Source organism: Thermobia domestica, chromosome 17, assembly GCF_964235325.1.
Source record: "Thermobia domestica chromosome 17, izTheDome1.hap1.1, whole genome shotgun sequence".
In the NCBI taxonomy this organism is placed as follows: domain Eukaryota; kingdom Metazoa; phylum Arthropoda; class Insecta; order Zygentoma; family Lepismatidae; genus Thermobia; species Thermobia domestica.
In genome coordinates, this window is record NC_137470.1 from 116,219,330 (window position 1) to 116,238,930 (window position 19,601).

Here is a 19,601-nt window from a genome sequence, read left to right on the forward strand (position 1 = left end):
AATAACATGGGAAAGATTTTTCAGTTCCCAATAAAAGCACTCTAAAATTATTTTTTTTTATTTTTACTGATTTAGTTAGGTAACGTTAACAATAACGTATAAGCATACCGAATTTCAAGCTTTTATTCTAATTCCAAGTACCAAATACATGAGATTATAAGTCTGAAAAGGTCCCAAATAACATGGGAAATTTCTTCAGAAATCCTTTAGACCCCCTAAAAATTAAAAATATTTACTTTATCGAACTCAGGACCGCTCACAACTCGGCACGAGCGTTAGCGATTATGTTACGCAGGGCCACTGCTTGGACTTTCCAGGCCTCAGATTGGTTAAGGGTGTGAAGGAATAAGTTGATATAATCATATTATTCCTTCCTTAACATGATTAAGGTAATTGAAAGAAGGAAAAATAATGTCAGATCACATACTTTTAGCAATTAAATTAATGAATAGTCAAGTACAAACTAATAACACATGGTATAAATTCAGATCTCTAGTAATGTCCTGCATGTAAACTCTGCAACCAGGAGAATTTTAGTTGGGTAATGTGTGATCATATCAAGAACCATATGTAACAAAAATACAGGCACTAACTACAGGAATACAACAGCTTGTCTACATAATTCATTAAATTCCTACAATACAGTACTAATTAGCAGAAGTGTTGATTTTTTGCATGGGACAAACGGCATGCAACCTGAAACACATCAGAGAGGTTTGGGTTGTATAACTAGTAAGGCTTCCGAGATGCTCTATAAATTTTGAGTCTTTATTTTGATACGCATTTTAAAATTTCTAAACAGCCTATTGTCTCCTTTCTACAGTTACCTAGAAGGACACAAAGCCAAAAATATGGATTATTATAAAGGACAAACAAAAGATGTGACAAACAAACATTATGCATAAGATGTCTTTGGTTAATTCTGAAACAGACCATTCCAATCAAGATTTAAACAATTTGCCTCAGTATTTGCTGCTGGTTGTAATAGAAAATCATATAGAAATTAGCTAGACGAGACGAAATAAACTAAGGCATCGAAACCTAAAGAGTATTGTACAAGTAGAAAACAAACACAACTCAAAATTAATGAATTTGCATACTAATTGCTAACGAAGATAAACTAAGATTCGAACGGGATACTGGCAATTAGAGAAAGAAAACATTGTTTGCTTTTATCAGAACAGTGAAATATGAAACAAATGAGGCTTAAACATATGTGAGTGTTCTCCCCAATAGTTTAGCAAGCTCATTCTCTGGTTCAGTGTCCCCCCCTCTCTCTCTCTCGCTTTGTATACATGCGTATATATATATGTGTGTGTGTGTGCTTAATGAGCTTGTGGATCGATGTTTTGATATGCTTCGGAGTGCTGGCTAACCAAAACACACATCCAATCCAATATAGATTGGATTTCGGGAAATGAGCGTTGTCTGTAAAATTGGCGCAGGAATGAGAGGGATAGACGCGGCGGTAAATATTGAAAGAACGAAACTTCTACACAAGCTAGCAAACTGATCACGAATCAAACATTCTGTCGCTAGAAAACCAGCCTTCACAACACTATACACGGACTTAAAAAAAAGTGTGAAACGCTGAGAATGTAGAACTAAAAAAAAGTTTGAACGTTTTGCGTGGGTGGGGGAATTTAGAGAATTGGGTGGGGAAGATGAGTAGTGGGTTATAGGGGTGTGTGCGAGGCAGAAGTGGGGTCGTAGTGGTTTCGTGTGAAACAAGTGTTCCCGACGAACGTCTGTTCTCTGTGGTTGGGAATCAAGTCGTTGCCATGGTTACTTGCACTCCGCTAACTACGACACATTAACAAGAGGTGATGCCGGTCCGAGACCAACGATCACCTTTCCAGCTTTTGTTTTACAGGCAAACTTCCCTCTCAAAACACTTTGCTTTTTGTAATTAAAAACTTTAGATCTACAGAACAAATAATGAAATGGACATTTATTACATTTTCCATTGTGGACGAACAAAAATATTTGATTGTGACATCTTTAGAAGTCAAATACGATTACCTGTTCCTATTTCAACAAGAATAAATGTGTTTATCCAAAGTTCTTTTCATATTTTAACGAAAACAAAACTTTATCTTCAGCGGTCACGTGGATTAGAGTTATTCAACCGGATTACGCGTACCCCAAGGAACACGCAATGACTACTAAGAGTAGTTAATTCCAACTCGCCGGTGTATGACATAGAAGCAGACTTTTTTATATCAGGAGAAACATAATAGGTTGAACAAAAAAGAGTAGGAAACGAAGTAGTTGGAATGGATTAATGAAAATGTCGTCAGTGTTTGATTAGTCACGAATTCATGCGTAGTGTATCTACAATAAAAGTGTCGTCACTCACCAGAGGTAACCTCTAAAAGAGTTTTGGTTATGTCCGTGAAGTTGGAAGGCCATCTATGGCAGACCTCAATTTCGATTTGACACATCGTTAGTGCTTTGTTAGTGCTCGATAGTGGCGAAAATCCTATCGTTAGTGTTCCAAGAGATAACGCCTACCTTTTAAATAGTCCCTGTGAACCTGACAAATTTATGCCAACATACTCACATCTTATAATTGCCCCCAAAATGTGGCTAATGTTAAGACCAACGTTAGTGCCATCAATATTAACATTAGGATTTCTATGTGTATAACTTCAAGCGTAAGAACAAGGGTCAGCCAAATGTATTCAACGGACCCACATGATTCAAATCAGCCAAACGAACATGATCATACCACGCTCTTGGTTAGTGTTTTATACAGTACATTTTTACGTTAGTGCTTAAGAGGCCCCATCACGGCAAAATTAAAATACCGCTAACTTTACAGTAATTATGTGATACATTCAAATAGAGAAAAGATAATCGAAAAGTGGAACAAGAGCTACAAATATTATTTTATATGAGATACTGTTATCACGACTCACTTATCTGCTTTCAATTTCCAGGCTTTTAGAAAATCTGCATTAACTTTCGCGTTTCTAAATGGCTGAAAACGGACAGCTTCTCGGTGACTCGTGATAACGGTACCTCATGCAAAATAATATTGTCTAGGGAGCTCTTGTTCCACATTTCGAGATTTTATCTATTTGAAGATATCACAAAATTACTGTAAAAATTAGGGGTATTTTAATTTCGCAGTGATTAGGCTTCGTAATATTTTACGGATTTATGGTCATTTAAAAAAAAAGAACCTTGGTTTTATCTGAGCGTTACTTTGTTGCACCTATTGTTTATCGGTGTTATTGTTAATCTGGATAAGCTCATACAGTAACATTCTGGTGTCCTTGATAGTCATTGCATAATTACTTACCTATTTACTCTTCAAACTTCGGGTGTTTATATATATTTTTTCGGTGTAAATATATATATATTTAAAAATGTGTTTATTTATTTATACACATTTCTGGACTCTAGGCATCTATGACCATGTTAGCCGGTCACGTATAAGGAATGTCGTCCCTCAGTGAGCACACTATTAGAGGAAGGAAGAAAAGATTGGGAAAGGAATGATGGGATCTGTATGTTAGGCACCATCTCGTCATGTACACTCATGTCCAAAATTATTATCGCATGTCTATAAATATGTTGTTGCAGGAATGTAATTTGATAACGAATTCGCCCGGTATTTCTTATAATGTTAGTATGTGTATAATCGGCAAATACATGTATGTGGCAAATTTCATGTCAAAAGAGCAGTAAATAACAATAAAACGAAAATAAAATCTTTATTGTCCATTTAGCAACATTTGGTTTTACTCACTCTAATTTTCGTATTTGTAATTCTTATCCTATTAAATTTACCACAAATATACATTTTCCGATTATACACATAGTATCAGTATTAAAAGTACCCTGCAAAATCATTATCAAATTATATTCTTACAAGAAGACAGTTATAGATATGCGACAATAATTTTGGGCATGAGTGTACCTAGTGTGAATGAGGAATCCGAGAGAAAACCTTGCTCAGGATGGATGCCCTGAGAAAGCTGCTACATCTTCTCGACCGAGTATCCCCCACCGGAATGGAACTCGGGAGTGCAGCGTTATTTTAAATGTAGCCATAGAGGTGTCTGTATGAAAACCTTCAATGGCCAGTCAAATGTGAGACGTAGTTTTACATCTTGTCAGATCGCAGGAGAGAAGGGGTAGCTAGTTATCAGTAGCTGCCCAAAGATTTTTTTAAATATCAGATTTATCTATGAAATTCGGCATTTTATAATACCTTTTCTTCTTCTTTTTTTCTTTTAAGAAAATTAACTCCTCCGGCTCCGACGCCCTGATTGCAGCCTACATACTTCAGTTTGATTGTATTCAATATGTATAAGCAGCTCGGTTTTAAATGTATTTTTGTTGAATTAAACAAACCAATTTTAAGTTAACAGACTGCTAATTCGGTAAAGTCAATTTTGCGTCAGTGATGAGCCACTGGTGAAAATATAACTTCGCCCTAAAAGATTTACCAGGTTAGCATACTCGATTCGGTGCCTGGGTCCGATTTCAATTTATATTTGTATTGATAATCTTTAAAAAAAAAGAAAAAAAAAGAGAAAAAAAGAAACTCCCGGAGTAAAATTAGGCAGTAAATTCTAATTTCGTCCAATGTTTCCTCTTCTTTACTTTTTCTTTCTCTTCCGTTTACTTTCTTTTGTTTATTATGACGTCAAATATGATACAAACGTTAGCTCTTTTTCACCTATTTAACACGTTTTTTCATAGTTGATTTTAATTTTATTTTTGATGTTTTGTTTCAGAGTTTCTAGTTCTAACGCCTTGCCTAGTCAGTTCTTTATATGCCCTTTTTATTTTATTTTATTTTATTTTATTTTATTTTTAATGGGTTATTCTAATATTAATGCATTTTAGGTTTTAAAATCAGAAGACTCACTGCAGATTATGAAGAACAGGATTAATGTGGGTTACAAAGCACGAACAGGGCTTTTAGTGATGGAAGTTCATGTGATTTGAGTCCTACGTTAGCTCGAGATCCACATTTCATATAATTTTGCTGTTGAAAGGGGCACTAAACTTCAATCCAATCACATTTCATATAACTTTTCTGCTGGATTTCAGGACAATTCCGCCGGTCCTGGTTCCTTCTATAAGACATCTTGGACATAGTTTACGATATAGCGTGGACTGTATAACATAGTTTGTGATATAAGTTGATAAACTTATAGTGAATGAATACTTGTAGTCACATAAGCAACAGTATACATCAGAAATACTTTTATTTTTTCTATTTTTTTTAACCGATAACTAATATTTTCAAATGGTGTCACCGTCACATTTGCCCACGATCAAATGTAAGGGTGCATATGGCGACCAAAACACATGTGGTGCAAGGTGTAGGCAAAGTTGGTTTTATAAAAAGGAGCGAAATGCAAAATAAATTGCTTGGGGCGTATATTAAAATTGATTAATTACATTAGATGACACCGTACGTACTGTACACACGGGAGAGAAAGTATTTGACAGTTGACAAATTTTATTTTGCCAATAACTCAGGAACAAATGAATTAATTTGAATCTTTTTTGTTGTTATTCCTAGGATAGTTATAATTTGATAATTTGCCAAAATCTATACTGTAATAGGTTAATTTATTGTCGAGTTATTAACAAAAGAATTTTGTCAACTGAAGAATACTTTCTTTCGTGAGTGCACAGGTAGGTAGAAACAAAATGGTATGATTTGCCCCCCTATTTATCTAATTTCTTCAGCTATGCATAGAACTTCCGACAATCCAATATAGAAAAATACTTCTTGGCCACCCTGATTTGCTTATAATGATACAATGTCTTTTTTTTTTTTTTTTAACAAATCACATCACTGATGCTAATTATACGCTGTTCTACATTCCATTAAATGCACTATTGGTTCTCAGTATCGCTGAAGCTTGGTCCTTGAAGTAGTGTTTCCTCCATGAGGACTTCATCCTCCATACTTCTTGACGTCATTGCGCGTGATGAGAAAAAGCCTCTGCAACTTGTTTCTTTTAAAAGTGACCATATACTGACGTAATTTTCGGTCCATAAAATGATGTATATTTCCATCCGCAAGTTGGCCCATACAGCTAAATTTTCAACGGTCTTCCTTATTGCTACTTACCGGAAATCCTGGTAGAAACTCCGAAAGATATTCCAGAAAAAAAGTGTTCGTGTGGTGGTGCTGCCTACCACAATGCACAAAGGATCTTTATTTTGAATTCAAGTAACATTTCCATGAGTCCAGCCATAAACCAAATTTCTTCCTGTACACTTCTAAGTATATCATATATATTGTACGTAACCCAAGCCTAGAAACTATTCACATTTCAACTTGAATTCACAAACAAAAATTTTGTATTTGCGTTCTTTTAAAAACATGTTCCATGGTTCTATACTACTTTCTGCCCTAACTCATTATCTATATTACCATTTGCCTACTTCTTACAGTTTTAAAGTCGAGAATTAGACGAAAGATTAAACAGATGAAACACACCTCGACGGATAAAACAAGCAAACAAAATAAGTAAGTTCAAAACCAAATTAAAATTTTGCGGGAAGAATGGCTCAATGGTACAATGGTACAAAAGTTCTCAGCCCTGGTACAATGGCACAAACATTCTTTCCGCTTGATGAAATTAATTTCGCAAATAACTTCATTCAGAATGGAAGGATAATTTGAGTACAGTTTTCAGTAAATTAAAAAGAATGCAATTTTCTGTGCGTTCCAGCCTTGAAACTCGGTGAAACGGCGTACGTTCCATCGTTATTCACAATATAAATTTTACCAAACGGATGGAACTTTTGTCGCTGGCTGTACAAAGGGTCTATGGCTGGTTGATTGGATTGGCCTTTAGATACCCTTTCAGCACTAAGGCTACATGAGACGTGGACTAAAAGATTAACATGGATTCAGAACCACATGAGCTCCACCAGGAGACAAATCTGGATCTTTCGCGCCTATTCAAGTACTCTACCGATATAACCACGATGAAGTTAGAATGGTCCCTCGTTCGGTCCCACGCCATGTAAGTGGGTGGTGGACAACACCGTATCTGTAGGTTTTCTCGGGGTTGTCCCACTTCGTTCCACATTCCCATTCCATTAATTATTTCATAATAATTTGCTTTTATTAATGATTAAATTAAAATTTAATTTAATTTTGAAATTAAACAATTAATATTTAATCCTTATATGCCTTAAAAATATCTGTTATTCGTTTCACTCTAATTACTTCCAAATTAAAAGAAAAATGAAAATGAAATGAAATCTTTTAGTTTTACGTCCCACGATTATGCCGGGTAGGCTAAAGGAGACAGTGATGGGGAGAAATGAATCCGAGAAAAACCCACGCACGCGGTGTTTGTCCATTTGCAAAGCCAATTTGAAGCAAGAAGGGGTCGAATCAGGACTCCACGAACCAGAGGTGAACACTCTACCTGTGAGTCACCGCGACTCCCTAAATTAAAAGAAGAAATATAGAAGGGGAATGCATTCATGGGAACGATTTTTGATGTCAATTTTTATCAACGTAGTACAATCAGATAATACCGATATGGTTGTGCCATGATAAGAAAGAAAAGTATCATTAAAAAACACTCGTATGGGGAGAGAGGGGGGAAGAACGGAACAAGAAGCGTGAGGTTAAAAATACCAAATTACATGAACATACAAGACTAACGAAACCACATATAATAGTAACAAGACATGGTAAAACATTATTAAATTTTCTGCTGGTAATTTAAAGCACTGCCTCTTAAAGGTTGGAAGGAATCTTTGTAATGTTATAACTCTTTGTTAATGATACCGGGAATTGCGCTTCGTCAGACACCCCTGACAACGATTTTTAAAAAAAACGCGGGGGGGATTTTAGAGGTCATATTTTACCCAAAGTACTTGGTTGTAATGGCAAAAGACGAAGATATGCCTGAAGATTGAAATAGGCTCTAATTCACTGCACTACAAGACATTTACATAAAGAAAGCCACTTTGTATAAAGAAGTTAATTCACGTTTCTTTCCCTTTCTCGGTCCAGGTTTTATTACTGTAATTGCAGAATAGTGAAAAAGGGATTGAATGAATCAATACAACGCTAAGTCTCCCCCCTCCCCCAACAGTCACCTCAGTAATAAATGTACTCTAGGTTTTGCTAATTCAAAGCTCGAATAACTCCTATTCTCCCAATAAAAGAGGGAAAAATATATGATCAGTTATGACGCTGTACGAACAGAACAAAGAACTTGTTAAAGGCAGTATACGCTGTACTCTTAGAATCAAGTGGGGGAGCGGTGGCTCAGTGGTAGAACGCTGAGCTCCTTAGTTCGATCCCCGACCAAGTGAATGCGTAGTGGACAGCATTATATTCGTGACTTTTCTCGGGTATTCTAGTTTCCTCCCACATTCGCATTCCACCAATTAGTCCATCATCATTCAATTGCCTGAAGTCATCCACTCCCTTATTCTGAAGGACAAAATCGTGGGACGTTAAACTGAAAGATTAATTTTAATTTTCTTAGAATCAAGTAATAAAATACAGGAATATCGCCAAGACAAATTTGTATAAATGAAATGAAGACACTTGAAATTATACACATTAGTTATTGTATACAGTTTTCTTAAGCAAGGTTTATAACATTCCAGAACATTACGATGCACAGACTGCTTCCTTTTTATAATTAGAATGTTTGTTCAATTACATATTTTGTTTGAAAATTAACGTATTCGGGAATACTGTCATCTTAATTTTACCACTATTTTATTGGTTTAATTAAAAATTATTGTTATGAATAGCATTTCCACCACATATTCTTTCCTATTGTTAAAATATTATGTGGCAAGGAAATGAAGTCTGATGATGGGCAGAATTTACATAAAATGGAATGAAATCTTTTAGTTTAACGCCCCACGATTATGTCCTGTAGGATAAGGGAGATGCATAATTAAGGCGAGTGAATAATGATGGAAGAATTTGTGAAATGAGAATGTGTGAGAAAAGGGAAGTATCCCGAGAAGACTCAGGGACATGATGTTCACCACAATTTTAGTTGGCCCGGGATTGAATCAGGAACCCCACCAATGGTAAGCGGTCTACCACTGAACCACCGTGAGGTTTAATTTTCTATCTGAACTTTCCCCAATGAACCTACTACTTACAGATAAATAAAGCAGATAAAAGTCTGCTGATTTTTTTGATAATCCATGACGTTAAGTGCGAAAAACTTTGGTAGCACCAACTTTTTGATGCAAAATCGAGCGTTGATTGGTTCTTTCATTGTACAGAGTTTCAAAAGGATTTCAGCACCACACAGAGCAAGATACTTGCTTGCGATGTGGACCATGTTTTATCATGTGAGCCCAGAATAGCGTTATATTTCTCGCTAAACAAGTCTGAACCTGAGCGTGGCAGATGTGTAGTTACTTTTGGAACATACAGTAAAAGTTTGACTCAAAGTAATAGCAGGATAGGTCAATATTTGCTGTAATCAAAACTTCACCTATCATCACATACTTTGATTATACCAAAAGTAATGAGATTTTTCGTGCGAGCAAACTTGGGTTTAATCTATTCAAGATCGTTCATCTTCAAATGAAAAGGTATATATTATGGTGAGGTTGAATTCTTAGAATACTTTTTAGTGCTCAAATCAGTTAACATTTTGTGGCAGAAGAATCCATGAAGTTTATGCAAAACTGTACGACAGAGAAATACTTGTGTCTGCAGAAATGCGTCTATTTAGCAAGCAAGCTCTATAATGTTGCCATCTCAGAATCAAATATAATAGTGAACTGAACTTGAAAGAGTTTTCGAAAACGAGAGAATGCTTTTGATAAGTGAAGCTAAGGTCATGACCAATGCTTGTGATAAGCGAAATTAAGTTCATGACCAATGTGTGTGATAAGTGAAGCTAAGGTCATTATCAATGCTTGTGATAAGTGAAGCTAAGGTCTTGATCAATGTTTGTGATAAGTGAAGCTAAGGTCATGGCCAACGCTTCTGGCAATCCATTAATTAATTTCTAGTAATACATCAATTAATTTCTACTAATTTATCAATTAATTTCTAGTAATCCATCAATTAATACCTAGTAATCCGTTAATTAATCCGTAGTAATTCAACAATTAATTTCTAGTAATCCATCCGTTAATTCCTAGTAATCCATCAATTAATTACTAGCAATCCGTCAATTGATTACTAGTAAAACATTAACTAATTTCTAGTAGTGCATCAGATAAGCCTTAGTAATCTATCAATTAATTTCTGCTAATTTATCAATTAATTCCAAATAATGCATAAATTAATTCCTGGTAATCCGTCAATTAATGTCTAGTAATCAATTCCATCAATTAATTTCTAGTAATCTATCCCTTAATACCTAGAAATCCATGAACTAATTCCTAGTAATTCATCAATTAATTCTTGATTTTTTTTTTTTTTGTATCCCGAACGGATAAACATACATCCGGACAGACAGGGCAAATATATAAAGGAGTTAGGTTAAACTAGAATTATTTTTATGTTATTTTACGGGGTTACGGAAGCTCAGTTGGAGGGCGCTCACCTGCGGTCCGAGAGGTTCTTGGTTCGATTTCCGACAATCTGAGATTGTGTTGGACAATACTGTGTCTGTGGATATTCTCGCGGTTCTCCAGTTATCACCCAAATTCTCACTATAGCAGTTGTTTCATAATATTGACATTTCATTAATCATCCGTGATTTGTTGAGTTCGTGTTTACTGCCTACAAGGCTCGATCTCACTAACAAACTTGGAGCTCCGGTTTGATTTTTCTTTTCTTTTCTTTTCTTTTCTTTTCTTTTCTTTTCTTTTCTTTTCTTTTCTTTTCTTTTTTTTAAGGTTCAGTGCCCTCATTGGGGATTAGGCTTGCTCGATCTTCAGACCCACTTCTGTCATGAACAGCGTTCATTCGGGCTTGCGATCACTAACATCGTTGGACTACTAGAGTAGAGCTTGCTTGATCCCAGGTTTACTTACTTCCATGGAGCTCGCACTTACTAACTTTGTTTAATATTGCAACCTTCTGAAAGACCTCACGCTGAGGCTTAGTTAGGCTCGAGCGCAATTGCTGAGTCTGAGCTCGACTGAGCACGAATCCTACACTCACGAGCGTTTGACTCGATAATTTAGTCATTTATTGTAGTGAAAACGTATTCCGATTGGAAACACTGCCGTGATCAGAGGATTTGAAGTTTGTTGGTGAAAGGGTTGGGGGTAAATGCTATTCTACTGCTGCAGTCAGCCGGGTGTAAGGAAATGGCTTATTAGCAGAGCCGAATTAGCTTCCAAAGTCAAACAGGATTTTCCAGCACACTAGATGATTATAGTCAGTCCAACTCAAGGGGCAGGAGATTCGATTTTTCCCCCTTTTTTCCCCTTTCTCTGATTCTAATCATTTCCAAATAGAACTGATGTGGTTTCTTGCGTTAGAGAAAACCACGTGATTACGTAAACTATCCAATAACTTGGAGAAAGGGAGATGAAATTACAGGATCACTTAGATTTGTAATTCAGAAGAACAGCATCCTACCGAAAAGTATCAGTGTTACTGAGTGTGAAAAGTTAACGTTACTGACTCCATAACGAGACATAATGTAACATTAAATTATATACAGTACGTTCTCTCCAAATACATCTTAATGCCTATTGAAGCCAAATAATGAGGGATTCACAAGCTTCCTTGTGGCTAAGCGGTTAACGTACGCGCCTTTGGCGTATCAGTCCCGGGTTCAATTCCCCTCTGGTGCTCATGTAGTTCGGATTCAACGTCAAGCTGTACCTTCACATCTCATGTAGCCTCGGTGCTGAAAGGGACACTAAACTATCAACCATTATCAAAAGCCTTTATTACCTTTTTCTTTTTTGATTTATTCCATCCGAGTCTTCGGGCTGCTTCATCATCGAAGTGACTCGGCGTCAATGTGGCTCAGTAGTAGAGCGCCAACCTACGGTGTGTGAGGTCCTTGGTTCGATCCCTCGCCAAGCAAGTTTGTTGTTTACATCATCGTATCCATTGTTTTATCGGGGTACTCCCATTTCCTCCCACCCTGAGACTCCATTGCTTCTTCCATTATCATTCACTTGCCTTAAGCACTCGTTTCCCTTAGCCTAAAGGGCATAATCTTGGGACCTTAAATCGAAACTTTCGATTTTCATTTTTTTTTTAATTTGCCTTTCTACCATCCCAAACTCCATATTTTGACTATGCAATTATTGAAGAACTTATTTACTAACGTTATTATCCTAACTTTAATCACTGAATAGCAAATGATAGTGAAAGTAGTAGTAATGGTGTAGCCAGCACTTGTTCTAGGGGCATGATGTTTAGGGAGGCAAGTTTTTTGCATATCAAAAGCAAACCAAAATTAGGATATGAAATAATTAATACTTACCAAATGTACTACACACGTCATTATTATTATTATTATTATTATTATTATTATTATTATTATTATTATTATTATTATTATTATTATTATTATTATTATTATTATTATTATTTCCAATATGTTGCCTTTTTGGAATATGGGTTTCAACAATGCGTGAAGTTAGAATCACAGGTTGTACGAATTGTACGAATTGTACGAATAAGTTATTTAAATGATATATACAGTGAAACCTCTACTAATGGACACCTCTGTAAAGCGGACACCTCTCATAACGGACATATTTTATAATCCCCAAACACTGTAATAGGAAAAAACCATGTTGACAAACCTCTGTAAAGCGGACACTCTCTAGTACGGACACGGACAGTCTTTTCTGTCTCTTATAGGTATTATTTACCTCCATATTACGGACACTTTCTCTAGAAAGAAGTTGAAAAGTACAGAAAAAATACATTTTCAGAAATGCATACATGTATCACCAAGGAAGCATTGTAATAACATTTTTCCTCGTCAACTGGCTGTTCAGAAACTCAGATGAAGCGTCTTTGTTTAACAACATCCTCATATCCTTTGCTTGCACTCCACTCCCACCCAACCTGTTTTAGAATCAAAAGTGATTGACAGTTGCCTGCCATTTGCGATGACACGTCATTCTACTGTTCCGCTGGAATCAAGCAGAAGACATGTTTGGTATTTTTTGTCCGCGAATTCGCATATTGCCTTAGTGCCTCTATTTGTAGACGGAAATCTTCTGATTAAGTCATTCTGCATCGAATAAGCAATAAGGTGTAAGTTGTTGTGAGCTTTCGAAATGCCACGAGAAGCGCTAATGTTAAAATCGAATTGATTGAATTTTCGAAGAATACTGAGGTGTGCGAAGGATAGCTGAAAATTTTTGTATCGGTAAAACACAAGCACCTGAGATAATATAAAACCAAGACAAGTTAATAAAGTTGTGGTGTGAAAATTACAATGAAAATAGTGTCTCATTGCTTTGAACAAAGTTGGTGTGCAAGTGAATGTTTTTATAGAGTGCGGAATGAAAATAATTCCTGTGTTAGGGTCGATGCTAAAAGCTAAGAATTTGGAGGTAGCAACAGAAATGAATGTTTCAGATTTCAAAGTCTCGAACGAGTGGTTAGAGAAGTTTCGGATTAGACACAAAATTTCTTTCAAAGCGATTTGTGGAGAATCCGCAGATGTCGATATGCTCACAGCCATAGAATGGTTTGATAAATTACTTTCAATAGTTTGTAATTACATATCACCTTATTTACTAATTTACGTAAGAAAATATCGAAACCTCTCTAAGACGGACATCTCTCTATAGCGGACAATTTTTGATTCCCCACGGCTGTCCGCTTTAGAGAGGTTCCACTGTATTTTCTTTTATTGAAGTGAACTTGTTGGACTGCGTTTATATTGGTGTGAATGGTTTAAAATAGTAAGAAAAAATAATGTCAAACTCTAATACGAAATTAAAATGAAATATTACAGTTTAACGTCCCATGATTATTTCTTTACGCTAAGGGAGACGATGGTAAATGGAAGTGAATGACGATGGAACAATTTGTGAAATGAAAATGTGCGAGGAAACGGGAGTATCCAGAGAAAACCTACGAACACGATGTTGTCCACCCGGGTACCCACCGATGGGATTGAACCAGGGACCCCACACACCAGAGATAATCACTCTACCACTAAGCCACACTACCCCTGGAAATTATGTTACGCTACACTTATTAATTTGATTTTGATTTGATTTGAATTTATCGCCCCGTTTAGCAGCGAGGCTATATGAGACGTGAACCTACAGCTCTTGCCGGAAATTGAGCCCCGATGTCCCACGTCAATGTCGCGTACGCTAACCATTTAGACACAAGAGAGCTCTACAGTTATTCACAAAGTAATTATATATGAAACATATTGTATAAACAAAATTAATGTCATTTTTTTTTTCAGAAAATCTTTCGAAAAGACATTCATTCCAGAAAGTAACATTATATATATCAGGAGGAATGTCTTATGTCATGTTGTAGGCCTGGTAACGAAAAAGTGACGAAATGTAAATAAAATCGTCTGAGTCGGTTTTGAGGAAGTTCTTCGTAAATAACTTAACTCCTTCTGGTTTTTTCTCGTAAAAAAAGACTTGTATCATAGCATAGGGTTATTAACAAAATATTTATTACATAGAATTAAAATTGTTAAAGCTATTTTTGAAAAGTGTGCATTTTCAGAAATATATATATATATATATATATATATATATATATATATATATATATATATATATATATATATATCATCTCCAAACATCATCATCAATGTATTGTGACATTATTGGCAGGTCACTTGCTGTAACTGAGGAGCTTCCATGCTCCACGGTCTTCTGCTAACCTCTTCGTCTTCACGTGCGACTTCTCTTTCTTGATATCGCCCATTAATTATAGTCTCCTTCGCACATTTCTCTCTTTCCTGCCGCATACCTCTAGCACGTCCCTCATGATACAGTTTCTCCTTAGCCAATGTCCCAATCAGTTTCTCTTCTTCTTCTTAACAATATCTAAAATTGTTCTATTCTTCCCGACCATTTCAAAGATTTTCTCATTCGTTTTCCACTCGACCCAGCTAATTCTCTCCATTCTTCTCCATACTCACATTTCGGAAGCTTCCAGTATTTTTTCATCATTTTTGCGTAATGACCATGTGTCTGCCCCATACAATGCAATACTCCACATGAAGCATTTTATGAGTTTGTTTCTCAACTCTTCATTCAATGTCCAACAAAATAGTATTTTCTTCCTCCTAAAGGCTTCTTTCGCCATTCGTATTATTGCTTTTATTTCACGTTCACACTTCATATCACTCCTGTAAATCCCTTTATTTTGAGGGGTAGGAAAAAAAAAGTTGAAACCCTCTGTGGCGAACTTATAAGAACTTCTCGTTTAACATGTTGTTTTTGTACAATGAATTGCTTGGCCTCTAGGTGACTGTATATTCGTCGCGACAAACGAGCTGGCACATATATCCAAAAATCACACTTTCCGCATGTAATGGTCAAAATGTGTGTGACTCATAAATCTGTTGAAATCTCAAGTTCGTTAGTTTTTTTCTTTCTTTCTTTCTTTCTTTCTTTCTTCACTATTACCAGATGTCCATTTTCTTCACTGCATTTTATTTTATCAAAATTAGGACCTATATGTTCAATGCTTTTCATTTTTTTCTCCCTTATAAGGAAAAGTTAGCAATCACAAAATGTGAAATGACGAAGTTCAGTGGGAAACGATCGCAGGTTTATCACCACACTGACTAAGTTGACGGGAAGTCACATGTGAAAAGAAACTGATAACGGCATCGAGTCAAAAGCAAATTGTGTATTTTACGATTATATATATAAAAAAATAAAGACTTGAAAACAACTGTTCTTACTCAGAATAGAAATTATTCTTGTTTGACAGTAACGTTAATAATAATCTCTACTATTATACAAAAGGCAAGAAGTGAATGACTCGTCTTCACACAGGCAATACTACTATAGGTAGCAACATAAAACTTGAACATAATACCGGTACTCCTTTTATCAAGAAAACAAGAGATAGAGAATATTTTTTTGGAAATATGGTTAGTAATTGGGTAAAGAGAGGTTCATTTTTTTCAACAATTAATGCGTTTATATCTCGTTAGTGGAGTCCCAGTTTCGATCCCCGGCCAAGTAAGTTTATAGTGAACAACATCGTGTCCGAAGGTTTTCCTGCTACCTTCCACATTCTCATCCCACCAATATTCCTTAATCATACGTCTCCCTTAGCCCAAAGGGCATAATCATGAGACGTTAAACTGAAAGATTGGATCACGGTGGCTCAGTGGTAGAGCGCCTACCTCTGATGTGTGGGGTCCTGGTTCGAGCCCCGGACAAGTAAGTTTGTGGTGGACAACATCGTGCTCATGGGTTTTCTCGGAGTACTCCCGTTTCCTCCCACTTTCTCACTGCAACAATTCTTCCATCATCACTCATTTGCTTTAATCATCGTCTCCCTTAGCCTAGAGGGCACAATCGTGGGACGTTAATCTGAAGATTTTTTTTTTTATTTTTAAACTGAAAGACTTTTTCAACAATAGTGTATCTTCCGAACCCCTGAAGTTAGGAAGAGAGAAATTCGGCATATGAACTTACCACTAAAAATAAATTAATGAACTTGAGTGTTTTTTTTTTTAATTCCATACTAAAAGGTATGAAGAGGCAATTTCTGCAATATTAGTTATGTTCATATGAATTACTTATTCATACATATTATTGATACTAATACTAAACATTTACTCATAAAATGTCAAATGTAAGGGACTTGCTTAAGTTGAAGGTGTAGAATTCAACATTAACTAAGCTTAACTGAATACGTTTTTCCAGCGTTTTCGGAAATCCTTAACTTAATTAGGAAAGAATGTCACTTTCTACACTACTAAAATTATATATTCAGAAAATTCAAATGTAAGGTTTCACTTAAGTTTGAAGTATTAAATTCGATATGTAAACACTTACGTAATAGAAAACATATTTCTGAGTTTTCGAAATATTCCTTTCAAGTAGGTAAATGCGAAACATATTTCCTCGATATTCAAATCGGCGTTGTCTGTTTCCTCTCCGAAAGAAAAATGGCTGAATCATTCGAAATAAATTATTGAACATATCACTATTTTAAAGCCGGGTTTCAGCTATGTCGCATTCATTAAAATGTGTATTCAAAAGGGAAGATAAACGGCTTAAGATATATGAGGAAAACACAATGCCTCAAGAGTCCATAATTTTAGAAAGTTGAAACTATAATGATCGCGAGAACTCATGAAGCTTGATCTCGACGTGACAATCAATTTCGCCACCCAATTGAACTCGAGGGTGTCAACCCCACCCACAAAATTTTGCAAGTATCGTCTCTTGCGCTATACGGAGAACATCTCTTGAGGGTACAGTGTTACCGGATTGCCGCTAAATTTCCTTTCATTGTTATTGTTGTGGTCATTACTTAATATCTTCGGTATTAATTCGAATAATTGTTAGTGTTCGTGTTATGGGTTTTTAAATGCTGTTATGGCCTCTAAGCTCGGCAACGTTGTTGGTAAACTTCAGCTGTTTCACATTTTCTCAAGTGTGCATTGAAAAAAATCTGTTCTCCGGACAGCGGTATATTGTACAAATATACGGAAAAATACAACATACAAATAGCGGTATATGTTACCTTCGTCAGCTATATGTTATAAACGTCAATTTGTATGTGAGATCCTGACCGCCTATATTGTTTCATACGGAAAGTACGTACAGATGAAACACTTATACAGAAAGTATTATAAAACGTGCGTTTTCAGTTTACGTTTGCTGTACGTTAAGTCCAAAAACTACAGGATTTCTAAATGTAACATACGATTTTAAATGCGCCACATACTTTTTTGTCAGTGTGCGTTCGCAAGATACCTCACGAATCATCCCAAAATCTTATGATGCATCATATGTGAGGGAAAGCAATTATGATTTGTGTAGAGACCAGGCTTCACGAGTCGTCGCAATCACTGTAGATATACAAACTTATTACAAGGAAGTGAAAACAAGTGAAAAGATGCCCCAACGTTATCGCAAATTCCACTTCTAAATGGGGGAGAGGAAATTTGTATATTTTTCTCAATATATAAAAAATGACATTAACGTTGTCTGTTTTAGCACAGTGGTAAAACGTTTGAATCCTTTGAAATGAAATTTTGAACATAGCATCACCTAATTCGAGCTGAGATTTTATCATGTCGTTTTCACTAAAACCCGTATCCTCAGGGTGGAAGAGAGTTAAATATGTTCACCAGAAACTGAATACCTTACGAAACTCTCATATTAGGGAGATGACACTTGGTTCAAATTACGGTTTAATAAAAGCAAGTAACCAGGTGCCACAATATTTTCGAAAAATCTGCTCCCTAAAGGGGTTAGGGAACAATTTCAAAAATATTTCAACTTATCATTTTGTGTTCATAAAAAGACCGAAGGGATTAAACATTTGAACTGTTTATTCATTTATTTTTTTCAAATAATTAACATTTCGGTAAATCTGTTTTTCTGTTAATTCACTTTGATTTTAAAAATGACCTAAGCGGTTAAGAGAATTAAATTTTCAGGGTGAGGAAATAACACTATTTCGCTATCTTTTACCGTGTCTTCTCTGTTGAGATTAAAACACCGGAAATTTGTGGATTTCTTCCACTTCCGGATGGAGTGAAGAGACACAGACCGTGACAGAACGTATCCATCGAACACCTAATGAGTTCCCACGTGGATAAGCGGCTAGCGCACGCGTCGTTGGCATGGAAGACCAGGGTTTGATTTCCTGCGGGAGCGCATGTGGTTCGGATCACACGTTAAGCTGCAGGTTCACGTCTCATATAGCCTCGCTGCTCAAAGAGACACTAAAATCAAGTAAGATCTAACAAAAATCAAATCAAAATCGTACACCAAATCTATATCAGAAAGCTGTTTCTCGCTATCTTTTACTATTTTCTGTGGGAACATTCGTCGAATAGGTGTAACAGCCTCTTCAAACCAGCCATCATGAGTGAGGATTTTCCTGGGCTTTCCTCATCCATACAAGACAAACAATAGTACCTAACATAATCACAGGCCGCTTCTTCCTTCCTCATTACTTTCTTCCTCTCCAATTCCTTGGGCAGTGTGATCGCCGAGGGAAATTATCCCTCATGTATATGACAGGCTAATATGGTCATAGGTGTCCAAAGCCCAGAAATCTAATTCTATAAAGAAAGTTTTGTCGCTTTTTGTGGAGGTCTGTGTTCAATTGGCTCTCACACCGTGAGTTGAATGCGAATGGAGATAAGGTGAAGGTCAATTTTTGGTGTAGGTATATCCAACATACTACCTGGTTGTGGCAGTTCAGTTACACCGTGAACTTACATAAGGAAAGGGTGAACATGGATCTTCCATAGAGCGTCATAAAGTTGATTTTAGTTTAGCGTCCCTTTCAGCAGCGAGGCTATATGAGACGTGGACCTACTGATTAACGTGGAATCCGAACCACATGAGCTCCCGCCGGGAATCGAACACGGGTCTCCCACGCCAAAGGTGCGTACGCTAACCGCTTAGCCACGGAGGAGCTCAGAGCGTCATAAAGGAGTATATGCTGTAGGAGTTCAAACTGGGTTCAAACGCCGCTGAAGCGGGGCGAA